Genomic DNA, 12,730 nt, shown 5'->3' with positions numbered 1-12,730 from the left:
TACCACCGTACAAGTCAGAGGCCACCGAAGTCATCTGCGGCGTCCCTCAAGGATCCTCGCTGAGCCCCACCCTCTTCAACGTCTACATGAGCCCCCTCGCAGACATCGCACGCCAGCACAACCTCAACATCATCTCCTACGCCGATGACACCCAGCTGATCCTCTCCGTGACCAACGACCCCGCCACCGCCAGAGCCAACCTGCACAAAGGGATGAAAGATGTAGCCGAGTGGATGACGACCAGCCGCCTGAAACTGAACTCAGACAAGACGGAGGTCCTCATCCTGGGCTCCTCGCCCTCCGCCTGGGACGACTCCTGGTGGCCCCCCGCCCTGGGCACCGCACCCAAACCAACGGACCACGCACGCAACCTGGGCTTCATCCTGGACTCCTCCCTCTCCATGACCAGACAAGTCAACGCCGTCTCCTCGTTGTGCTTCAATATCCTGCGCATGCTACGGAAGATCTTCTGGTCGATCCCCACGGAGACCAGGAAGACCGTCACCCAGGCCCTCGTCACCAGCCGACTGGACTACGGCAACGCCCTCTACGCCGGAACCACCGCCAAGCTCCAGAAGAGACTCCAGCGGATCCAGAACGCCTCAGCCAGACTCATCCTCGACATCCCACGAAACAGCCACATCTCCGGACACCTGAGAGACCTGCATTGGCTCCCCGTCAACAAAAGAATCACCTTCCGTCTCCTCACCCACGCACACAAAGCCCTACACGATCTAGGCCCGAGCTACCTCAACAACCGAATCAACTTCTACGCTCCCAAACGCCACCTCCGATCAGCCAGCCACGCCCTCGCCGCCGTCCCACGCATCCGAAGAGCGACAACAGGAGGAAGGTCCTTCTCCTACCTGGCCGCCAAGACCTGGAACTCCCTCCCGGCCGACCTGCGCTTGACCCAAGACCACCTCTCCTTCAGGAAGAAGCTCAAGACCAGGCTGTTTGAGCAGTGACGGCCACCCCCCCCCCCCCCCCCAAGCGCCTTGAGACCCTACGGGTAAGTAGTGCGCTCTATAAATGTCTGTGATTGATTGATTGATAGAGCAAGACATAACGGGAGCAGAGATAGAGAAAGCGGTAGCAGCCCTCAAAGACAACAAGGCTCCCGGGCCGGATGGCTACACAGCAAGGTTCTATAAACACTTCCTCCGCCTAATTAATCCCACAATGGTAGAGGTTTTCACACACTGTATCCAGAAAGGGAAAATGACAAGCACAATTGCAGAGGCAAACATAATAGTCATCCCTAAAGAAGGCAAAGACCCACAACACCCGCAAAACTACCGCCCCATCTCCCTAAAAACGTAGACTGCAAAATCTATGCAAAAGTTCTAGCAGCAAGACTAAATGCCCTGCTCCCAAACCTAATACATAACTCTCAGGTGGGCTACCTCAAAAACAGGATGTCCCAAGACAATACGAGACTCTTATGCCACTTAATTAACCACGCCTCCTCCAACAACAAACCAGCTGTTATGATCGCACTCGACGCCAAAAAGGCGTTCGACAGAGTGTGGTAGCCCTTCCTTAACCAATGTATGCAAAAGTTCGGACTAGGAGAGAACTATAGAAGAATGGTTATGGCACTCTATAACGAGCCGAAAGCCAGGGTGGTAGTCAACGGAGACACCTTAGAGCCACTTCTTTTAGGACGAGGCACGAGACAAGGATGCCCACTCTCCCCAGCACTCTTCCTACTCTCCCTAGAACCACTCCTGACCATGATCAGATCAAACTCTGAAATAAAAGGAATCCAGATAAGGGGCAATACGGTGAAGTTGGCGGCATATGCGGACAACATTCTCATCACAACAGAAAATCCGGGTCCCTCAATAGCAGCCCTAATGTCCACCATTGAGGAATAGGCACAGGTATCGGGATACAAACTCAACAGAGACAAATCTAAATGCAAACCCGTAAATGTACACACAACTAGGGCAGTATTAGGAACCTCAGGTTTAGCTTGGCAAAAAGGAGCCCTGAAATACCTTGGGCTTTACTTCGGGAGAGATCGCAAATCTACACTTGACCACAACGAAAAGACAATACTAAACAAGGTGAAAGAGAAACTAGACACATGGTCACCAAAGTTTGTCAGTTGGTGGGGCAGAGTGGAAACAATAAAAATGATGATAGCACCCATGGTTAACTACCTGCTTAGTATGCTCCCGCTCATTACCACAGAAGACTTCCACAAAAAGCTAGATAGCCTAACACACAAATTCCTCTGGAGCGACAAAAAACCCAGGATAACCCTAATGAAATTAAAACTAAGTAAAAACTTAGGAGGTCTCAACGTTACCAACTTCAAAATATTCCAAACGGCATGCCTGGCCAAACAAGGAATACACTGGCTCTCACCAAGACAAGACTATACACCGGCATGGCTGACGCTCGAGAGAGCAATCCTAAATGGACTCAACCCCTAGCCCTACTTACAGCAAATAAACACACCGAGTCCAACAACATCATACTTAAAAACACCAAGAACTCCCTCCTCAAAGTTGACAAAAGAATGGAGAGGGGCATTAAAAACACGAGATGGGAATCCATCTGGTTCAACACTAAAATAAAATACAAATACAAGACACCCAACATCAGCTCCTGGTATGAGAGAGGCATCTCCACTCCCAACCAGATAGAAAAGCACAGCACCCCACTCACATTTGACACCCTAAAACAGATGCACAACCTACCAGACATTGAATTCTACAACTTTCTAAAAATTAGAGTGGCACTTACTAGGGCGAATCTCAATAAAGAGACCCCATCTATTCTGCAGCACTTAGCGAACCTAAACAAAATTGGCCACCAAACATCACACCTATACAAACTCCTAAGCCCAGTATCTACAAGATTACACGTCAAGACACTAGAATACTAGGAAGCCCAACACACTAGGCGCTTCAGTGAGCAGGATATAATTTGCCTCTGGACATCAGCAGCAGCAAACAAAGTCACCCCTACCCTAGCGCAAACAAAATACTGTCTCCTCCATAAAACGTACTGGACCCCAGCTCGCCTAGCAGCCGTAGGGCTCCGAGACAATGACCTAAGCTGGAATTGCCACAAACAAAAAGGTGACCTGGCACACCTCATCTTCCACTGCCCCAAGGTCAAATAATTCTGGGGTAAGATCAGGGAATTCATAAATAACATAACGGGTCATTCACTGCAGCCAGACTTCCTAGAGGTGGTCACCGCCTTCATGTCACCGGAGGTTCAATCTAGGAATGACAGCGAACTGATAGATCTCCTGCTCACAGTGGCTGTCAAAACCATCCTAAACAACTGGAAAGATACAGGGAAAGCATCCTTCAAAAGCTGGTTCAACTGGATCACCTACCTCAGAGGGGCGCACAACATAACATCAAAACAATCACCCAACGCAACAACACAGGGAGCGATGTGGCACTCATTAGACAACTGCCTGGGCTCGCACAAACCTCCATAGGAAAACCAGAGGGCCAGACTACGCAACACACAACCTCCTTACAGAGCAAACTCTGGAAGTAAGCAGCTTAAAAAAAAAAACAACAACCTCACCCACCCTGTCCTCTTTTTCTTCTCTCTTCCCCACTTTCTTTCTCCCCCTCGAGGGCAATATATAAGTCCATCGATGACAGAAAACGCCAAGCCTTTGGGTATCCATCGTATGTTTAACCCTTTCGATGCTGATGACGAGCTCAGCTCGTCATCACCCACGGGTGTCGTGTGCTGATGACGAGCTGAGCTTGTCATGACACCAGCAGAATGGCAATTCCCAGCACAGGAGGGGGAAAACGCCTAGCAGCCAAGGTGTTAATGTAACCAACCTAACCAGTGAGACGCCTGCTGTTACCTCACCGGCGTACACTGACATAGGATTGCCTTCACTTTATCTGTACTGTATCTACAAATTCTTCCAATAAAGAAAAAAATAGGACAAGGCGATAGTAACAAGAGAGGGAAAATTACTTCCGCCGAAAACGCCTGCTTCCTATATATTGTCAAAATATGGTTACCATACATGCGTTTGGTTAGAGAATTGGGCTAGGTATACCAGGAATAATGGTGTGTTAGCCTTCCCAGAAGTCAGATCTTTTAATGTGGCAGTTTTGCGATATTTGAGAGAAAAAATGATGAAACTTGAACTGAGACCTAGACCGACTCAATTTGAAGCACTAGTTGAGGTGGAAGATGAGATGCATGAGCTAGAATGAGAAAGAGCAGAGAATCATCTTAGACCAAGAAGTAGATTGCGTGGATTATGGGGTGAAACACATGAAAGTTGAATGCGGAGATAGAGAAATGCAGATATGTGTGACGGAATGTATCCGGTTAGATTAGCAGATGAATTCGAAGGACGAAAATGCACAGAGAAAAGGAATAATGTGGAGAATGGAAGGAAAAATTATGGTGATGGTGAATCAGATGATACAGTGCTGGAGGAGATATTAAATAGGAGACCGCCACCATATCAACCGGGTTCTATATGGACCACACCCAATGCTCCACCCATAGAGGATAGAATTGCTGAAACCCCGAAACAATTTTCAAATTTTAGAGACCTTCCAGAAAGAGTAGAAATGAGATCTGATTCAAATGCTTCAGTAACCGAAACGAGATTTTCCGGTACCCCTAAGAAAAATGATGAAATAAGAAGAAATGTAACTAGAGTAGAAATACAAATTGAAGAACAGCCAAATACTTCTGAATATATACGCTCTACAATGAATTGACAGAAAAGATACAGGAATTAACTAAAACATAGGAGCTGTAACAGTACCAGTAACAATAGGACCTGTAATTCCAATGTTTGACAAACAGAGAATAAAAGAGCCACGTTTGACGATTCCTTTAAATCAGGGTTTGCAAAAGGTAAGAGAAAAGATTTATCTATGACGTCAAGAGATGGCTTGTAGGAAAGCGCCTCTTTTGATTCGGTTAGCCCCTCCCATTTTTGCCTCTATGTCCCCAGTAGATGGCACCCCCAGTATCCAGGACATGGGGATGGATGACGGTCCTTAAGGGCCCCTCGCCCCCACCTGGCAGTGCTGCTATCGCAGGCTGAGTGTCCAAGTGCAGGACAAACCGAAGAGTCGAAATGGCACACAACCCTGTGCCCCATGCCACCCATACACTGCATAAGATATAGGTAAGCCACCATACGGCAGGCCTAGGACCCTAAGACGGGGTGCACTATATCCTGCAGGAGCAGATGGGCCCCTACAATGTCCAGTCTATTCTGAGATATTGTAAGTGAACAGGGAAGCCTTAAAGAGTACGTGGGTTGAATACTCGTCAGCGCGAGTTTACTAGCTCCGTAATGGCTTCACTGATTTCTAAGATGTTTGCTATAAAACATCTTGTCTTAATAAAACCTTGCTGATGCCAGTATTGGATATATTAATAAATTCACTCAGGAGACCCTGCTGGAGGGCCCCCTGAAACCTACCAAGCATGTTATCCCAGTCTAGTTTTAGCCAGCCTGTCATGAACAGACATGTTTCTGGACCCCTGGGTAGAGAGCCCGAGCTCTCCGGATCCAGAGACAGTGCCCGCTCTGGGCAGAGGTGGCCACACCTTCCCCCTGCAAGGTCTACCTTGGCAGAAGCAGGAACTTTAAAGGACCCGCTACCTTTGAACTCAGCCCTCTGCAACCCCCCAGTCTGGCTCCACTTATGGCGGCAACCTTATGTAAAGTAGGAGGTGGGTCTACCTTCACCCTGTACCACCCCTCAGATGGGCAGGCGAGGTAGACCCCACTTTTCGCTATCCACCATCTTGAGGTGGGGATAGTAGCCTATTAGGAGTCAGGGTATGCCCACCCACACGTGGGGTGAGCATGAAGAGGATGTAGGGACCCTACAGGTAGGCATCCCATTAGTTACTACCTCACCTCTACTAAAAACACCCCTAAATTCTGTATTTTGGTGGCTCCCCAAAAACCTGACTCCAGATTCAATGGACATAAGAAGACGACGGGAGAGTACTGCTGCGGTTCAATGACTGAGACCCGACACAGAAGAAACTGGCACAAACCCCCGCCGCTGCTAAGGACTCGCCCCTTACAACCTGCTGTCTCTCCTGAAACCTGCGAGGCCTCCAAGAAACCCCAGAGCCCTCCAGCCTTCTGCAAATTGCCAAGAACATCCCTTTGGGCTAGATGCTTTAGTTCCGGCATCTAGTGGTCAAGAAACTGCCACTACGCGTCAAAGTGACTCACCACTGAAAGAAACATTACAGCATCCCAGGCCTGTTGGTTTCCCAATCTGGTGGAAGCGACCCCTGCACACCTCAATCAACTCCAGGAATCCTCTCAGCACAACAACCGATGCTGTAAACATCCCCGTTCCTGAGAGCCCGCACAGTATTGCTAGTGGCATAGATGGCATAAAGCAGCAACATTGGCATGACTGATACTTCTGTGACAGGCTTCTCTGCAACACACATGTGGTCGGACTGCTGCTGGTGATCTCCAAAAACAGCAACCAGTACTCCTGCTCCAGGTACGACTCATCTGCCTGCTGTACCCAAGTGCTGAGCCCCCAAAGACGTTCATCCTACCAGTGAAGACCACCTCTGACCTTCCACAGGACCGTGGCCAACCACAACTTCTTAGCGGAGTCCTACTACGAGCGACCGTGATGGTAACTGAGTTGGCAGTCCTCCACTATCCAAATGCAGACCATCCTCCAGCAACCGCGACTGCTGGGTTGACAGTGTTCCTAATCCATTCACTTCCAGTGACCTTCTGCTTGCGACGGTGTTGGCGGTCTACTGAACGTCATTGCAGCTATAAACTTCCATTGCTTTGCCTGCCGACTGCAATGGTAACTATTTGGCGGTATTGACCGCTGAGTGCCTAGATACTGAAAATACTTTGAACTGCACTACATTTATTTCGATAACCACAAGTATACAAAGCATTTATTCATGTATTGAAACTGTGTAAAGTATATTTCCAATTTGAAGGCTTGCTTCTGAAAACATATATAACGAATTTTGGGACATATTATCAAGGGGGTTTATCTCCGCTTTTTTGGCTTTAAAAGCCAAGAAAGCGGAGATAAAATTATCTCCCTATTACCTAGCTGTCGCTAACACCAGTTAGCGACAGCTAGTTGGAGATAGCGACCATCTTGGGCCCCACTTTGCATGTCAGTGAAATTTATCACTAATGACATGCAAAGTGGGCGTGCCAAGATGTTAGCGACTGGAAACAGTCGCTAACATCACTATCTCCTATTACCAACTTTTGGAGATATTCGCGCGCTAAGCGCGAATATCTCCAAAAGCTAACACCTGCCCCTGAGCAGTTCTTAGCCATGTCATCCAATGGCAGCGGCGGTTTCTCCATAAGGGCGTTGGGGCTACGCCCCCTTTACTTTCACCCCCCTCGGGTCAGCCATTACAAAGTAAAAAACATACTCTTGATTATAAGTTAAAAAAAAAGAAATGTACACACATCTGTTCTTGTTTGGGGCCGGGCCGGGGCTTCTGTTGCTGTGATCATAAATGATCACGAGGCCATGTAACGTGACCCGAAGATGCATCCAATTTTGGCCCCGAGTCTACTTTGCCGGGCCGATGAGCTCACAGCCCTGAGGCCTGTGAGGTCATCAGCTCGGCAAAGACATTGCCTTGAGAACCAGTCTCCACCCCCTAATGACGTGGTAGTAAAGTTTGCCCCGGGCGCTTCAGGCTCAAGCCCTGCAGCGCCAGGGGCTTCACGTCAGTCATGGAGTGGAGAGGGTGTTTACTTGCCCATTTCCCAACTCGTCACAGGGGGTGGGTCCTGCCCTGTGACGAGTGGGGAAAGGGTGTGGTAGAGGCTGCAGGTGGGAAGCCGAGTCTGCGCAGTTTGTCATCCTGACTTTTAAGACACTGTGACACTGCGCAGACTCGAAATGTCTGCTTCCCGCGCTGCTTTTGTAAAATCGTGTCAACGGCCACCATTACCCATTTGCAGCTGCAGTGTTTCAATGACAGGCTCTGATCACACGCTTTATGAGGCGCACCGCTTTTTCCATGACCTGCCTCACCCCCCTCATTGTGCACTTTTTTCTCCACATCCAAGTTCCTTGCCGGGGTCTCCTCTGGCCCCAGAGTATGAGTGCTGGAGTTGGAAGTCCGGCACCACCGCTGATGAATTTCGAGTTTTTTACCGGCTTTAAGGAGCTGACAGGGACGCTCCAGCCAATTTTTTTGTCCGAATTAGCAGAATTCCAGAGTCCAGCTCGAGCACAGCCTGGAGAAAAGCAATTTAACAACTGTGTTCCGTGGCGGACAAAAAAAGGCCCAGGTCCATAATCAGGTGAGACAATCCTTCAATCTGACTCTGTGTGTTGGAGATAGAATGTAAACCTCCCTTTTTGGTTAGTCCGGCCTTGGAGGGACTTTAATAGGCTGTTTTCATCTTCAGCTTTGCATGGCTGGTAGCAGGGACCAGACTTCCGTCCTTCAGCTAGAAGCAGCTCCAGAGGGCTCCGAGGGCAGGGTGCATACAATGGGAGGCCAGCATGACTGCTGCATGCCCAGCCCTGTGATGTAGGGAGCTTTGTGGAGCTCCTGGTGTCAGCCATGATTCGGTCCTTGTGTGGCTGTGTTTGCTAATTTTACATTTGTTTTCAGTTCGATTGATACCAGCAGTGTTTGGGAATTGTAGATGCTCCACAGACAATCAATGCTCCGGTGTTGTTTTAACGCTGCTGTCGTGCAGTCATCTGATGTTTTGGCTCAAACTCTACTTTCTCCCTGTTTCAGTTCTGTTAACCTTTTCCTTAATGGGCCAATATCAGTTTTAACCCTGTGGCTGTGGGAAAGGCAGTTTACATATTCACAGGCCTAGTTCAAGGGGAGAAGCAAAGGAATGCTTTAAAAAAAAAAAAAAAAGGCTACGTCCTGTTCATTGGAAGAGCTACCAAGCAGCTCAGAGGCTTGCAGAGCTCTACATACTGAGACTTTGTGGTGTGTCTCCTAGAGAATCCCCCCAAAAACATATCAGGCGGCTGCGTTGCCAAACTTGTAGTGTGATCACAGCGTACTTGCACCACTCTGCCTTATAGTGGTCTAAAAGCTTTCTACCATTAGAGGCCAGACGGCGGATTTATAGCCTAAGAAGGGTTCATTTCCAAACTTCTAAGATATGATTTACACGTGTGTCTGCAGAAAAATCTGTGCTAAAAATCTAACTCAGACGAGCTTGAATGGTGGTGCCAGGATACTCACACCACTAACAACACGTATAAAGTAGGAGATAAACTATGTGCTGCCTGTATCTTCCTGCTGGGGGCCATATGCTGCATCTTCAACCAGCAGATTGAATAGCAAATACAGTGTCTGCTGTGATGGGGTTGATTGCTACAAATGCCTGACGTTAACTCTGCAGCCACTCGAGTTTTCGTTTCATTTGTCACTTTGTGCTTTGAAGAAAGTCTTGGTGGCTACTCACATCCATCAGCATTAATCTGCATCTCTGCACGCACTATAAAGTTGTTCATGTTCTTATTTATTTTTTCAGGTTGTATGTTTGCTGCTTCTTTGCTGTGCCTTTAATACCAGACTATTTAACCTGCACTATCTGTATTACTGGCAGCAGTGTTTTTGTATTTACAATCTGAATCACCAGCAGTACTCTTGTTAACTTCCTACATCACTGGCAGTACTCCTGTGTTTACTAAGTTGGTTACTGGAAGTATTGATAAATTTACTATCTAGATTAATTGCAGTACGAATGTCTTTGCTATTTATACCAGTCAGTCACAGAACTTGTGTTTACTATCTAGATATCTGGCTGTAGTAATTTGTTTACTATCTAGATCATGGTCTAATCATGTGCTTAGAATATACACTGTTGGTAGCAGCTACCAAAACCCACCTGTCTCTATTATTTAACAGGAAGATAACTTGAGGTGTGACACTGTCTAGTAGTTATTGTCGTTCTACCATGATGATTCAGCCTGCTGTGGCTTTATTATTTACCAGCATGCGTAACTGACTTCCACCCTTTCTTTTCACCATCACCTCTTTTAGTTTCAGATCTCCTGTTGTCATTGGTTTCCTTCTTCGTAGCCTTTTGACATTATATTGTACTTTCTCATTAAATATTGCAAAGTCCTTTAGTATAAAAGTGTTTATAGTATTCCAACAGATAAATTCATGAAATAAATAAACTCTCCAGTCCCCTGTTGCAGAATGGCCTTCCTTCAATGAAGGTGTGTGTGGAAGCACACAGCACCTATTAAGGCTGCCCTTTGGCATTGAATGCCTCCAATGTGAAGTGAATATGCAAATCCCCCATTTAAATGTAGAGCAGATGAGCAGATTCCATTGTGGGACTGAGGTGAGTTTGCTGAAAGTGCCACTTGCCATCAGCACTCTTGGGCCCAGTTCCAGAATGGGGAAGTGTGTGGGCAGGCATTGGGTGAAGTACTATTGATCTGGTCTGCCATGATTGAAGGCTGTAGAGGTGCTGGAACAATTTCTGAATAGAGGAGGGGTACTGTCATCAATGTTGCGTAACTGACTTAAGTAATAGGGCTTCTGAAAAATACAATGGTAGCAGTGCTCAAAGAACAAGAGTTGCTCATTTGCAACAGCCTTTACCCATTCAGAATGAAAGTGGAAAGAGTGTAGTAGCTAGGAGGTACACTGTCACAAATGTTTTACTAAAGGACGTCATAACTATACTTTCAAAGTAGATTTATTAACCCATGTATTTTCACGTGGGAAACCCCCACCAACACCCCTTCATGACGGTTTGGGTCGCTCGGTACGCTTGCCCACCACAGGGCACTCAGCCCAAACTTTTACGCCCCACCACTTTCAAATGTCACCAGCCGCCACTGTCCAATGGTAGGTGGATAACATGGCTAAGAGCATTAGCTCGGTAATGCATGAATATCGCTGACTTTTCAGCGATATTCATGCATTTCGGCCGATTTTATCGCTTAGGAGATAAACCTTGCCAAGAACATCCCTTTGGGATAAAAATCGCCGCAGCTCGGCGATAAAAATATTGCCGCTAAGCCAACTTAGCGATAATTATCGCTAGTTGTTGGTAATATGCCCCTTTGTTCTTTTTATACAAAATTGGTCTCAGGTTTATTTTTGAGTGTGAGGCCCATTTGTTGCCCCTGTGAGTACAACAAATGGTTAACACTGTCCTCTGATAAGCCTAACTGCTCGCCCACGCTACCACAGAAGAGAGTTAGTATTATGTACTTGTTGCCTCTATCTTCCTCTGGGGATATCTCACACTCTCTAACTAGTGTACTTCATTTTAGTACACTATACAGAGAGGCAGTATCTTACTTGGCATCTTCATAAATGGGACACCCACCCCTTCCCCCACACAGAGATACAGACAAGAGATCACACACACCATCCCTCCAAGAAATACAACACAATAATTAGAACTCTATCAACCAGCAGAGGTCATCTGCAGGAAACATGCCTAGCTCACCAAAAACAAAATCCAGTAACCACACAGGTCAATACAACATACAGAGTAGCACACATACTGTTGCATCCCTTCCTAGCATCCTTTTCCACTGGCACAACGAGTCTAGCCGACAAGCTTTCCTCTCCAGGTAATCACATCGCATCATCCATATGCAGGGTAAAATTACACCTAGATGTATTCCTTCCTTGCTTGTAAAATGTCCTCACAGCTCTCACAACTGTCTTCTACCTCAGATATGGAGATGATTTCACCCGCTGGTTTCACCTTCTACGCCTGTACTATGGGCAATACCACAGCTACAGGCCACTGAATACAGGTTTTCAACTCCATGTTCACCCTCTCTGCTTAGCTTTTGACCTGTGGGTGAAACAAATCCATTTGATGGTTCTTAATTCCAAAATACTGCTATCAACTTGCTGTTCAGATGGACAGAACTACTCCCCATTGTCTGATTCCAGGTCCATTGGACACAATCCACGGTCAAAAAACAAAGTTGAAAACCTCATTGTTGGACTTGGCCCGTCTGGCAGGTCCGCCCCTGAAGTTTTTATGGAATATGTAACCTGGGGATGGTGATTTCCCCTCTGAGTGCGTGTGAAGAGAGAGCGACCTACCCTTCCATAGGAATACATGGGGAATGGATGAGTCCTCGGTAGTTCCCGATGCGTAGGGTGTGCAGGGTCAAGTCTGGTATGTATGAACTCGTGAGATTGAGTGCTGCGCAACGGTATATGTGGCATGAGTGTGTCTAGTGTAGAAGTCCCCCTTTTAGAAGTTGGCATATTTGTGGAATGGGTGCCTGGCGTATGATTGGCTGAGGCTGGCTGGTGAGCCTGGCTCCCAGAATCTGGGAGGGTCTGCCCCGGGGGTGAATGGAGTGTTTAGCATGCTGATGTGAGGGGAGGAGTGAGCCTGGGTCTGCTTGTGGATTGACTGTCTGGTTTGAGTGTCATGAATGAGGCTGGGTTTTCCCCAGACAATGTTGGCTCCACCCCCTGGGGTGCGGCTAATGTTCCTAGCCTGGCCAGTGTAAAGAATCCCCCCATAACCAGTTCCAGCTGGTTCTCTCCCCGCCTGCCCCTTCAGACCAAGAATGTGTGTATAAAAAGGGTGCTGTGACACTCTGGACTTGTTCTTGTTCTTAACTTGAATCTACCAGGGGCTGTTGCTGCTTGGGCTCAGGGTTGGCTTGCCTCCCTGGGCCCTGCCCTACTCCTGGACTAAGGATGGCCCTTTTCCCTCCTTGGCGCTGCTGGGCCCCCTCTG

The sequence above is a fragment of the Lissotriton vulgaris genome, chromosome 1_2 (genome assembly GCF_964263255.1).
Source record: "Lissotriton vulgaris chromosome 1_2, aLisVul1.2, whole genome shotgun sequence".
Classification (NCBI taxonomy): Eukaryota; Metazoa; Chordata; class Amphibia; order Caudata; family Salamandridae; genus Lissotriton; species Lissotriton vulgaris.
Note: the sequence above shows the minus strand (reverse complement) of the source record.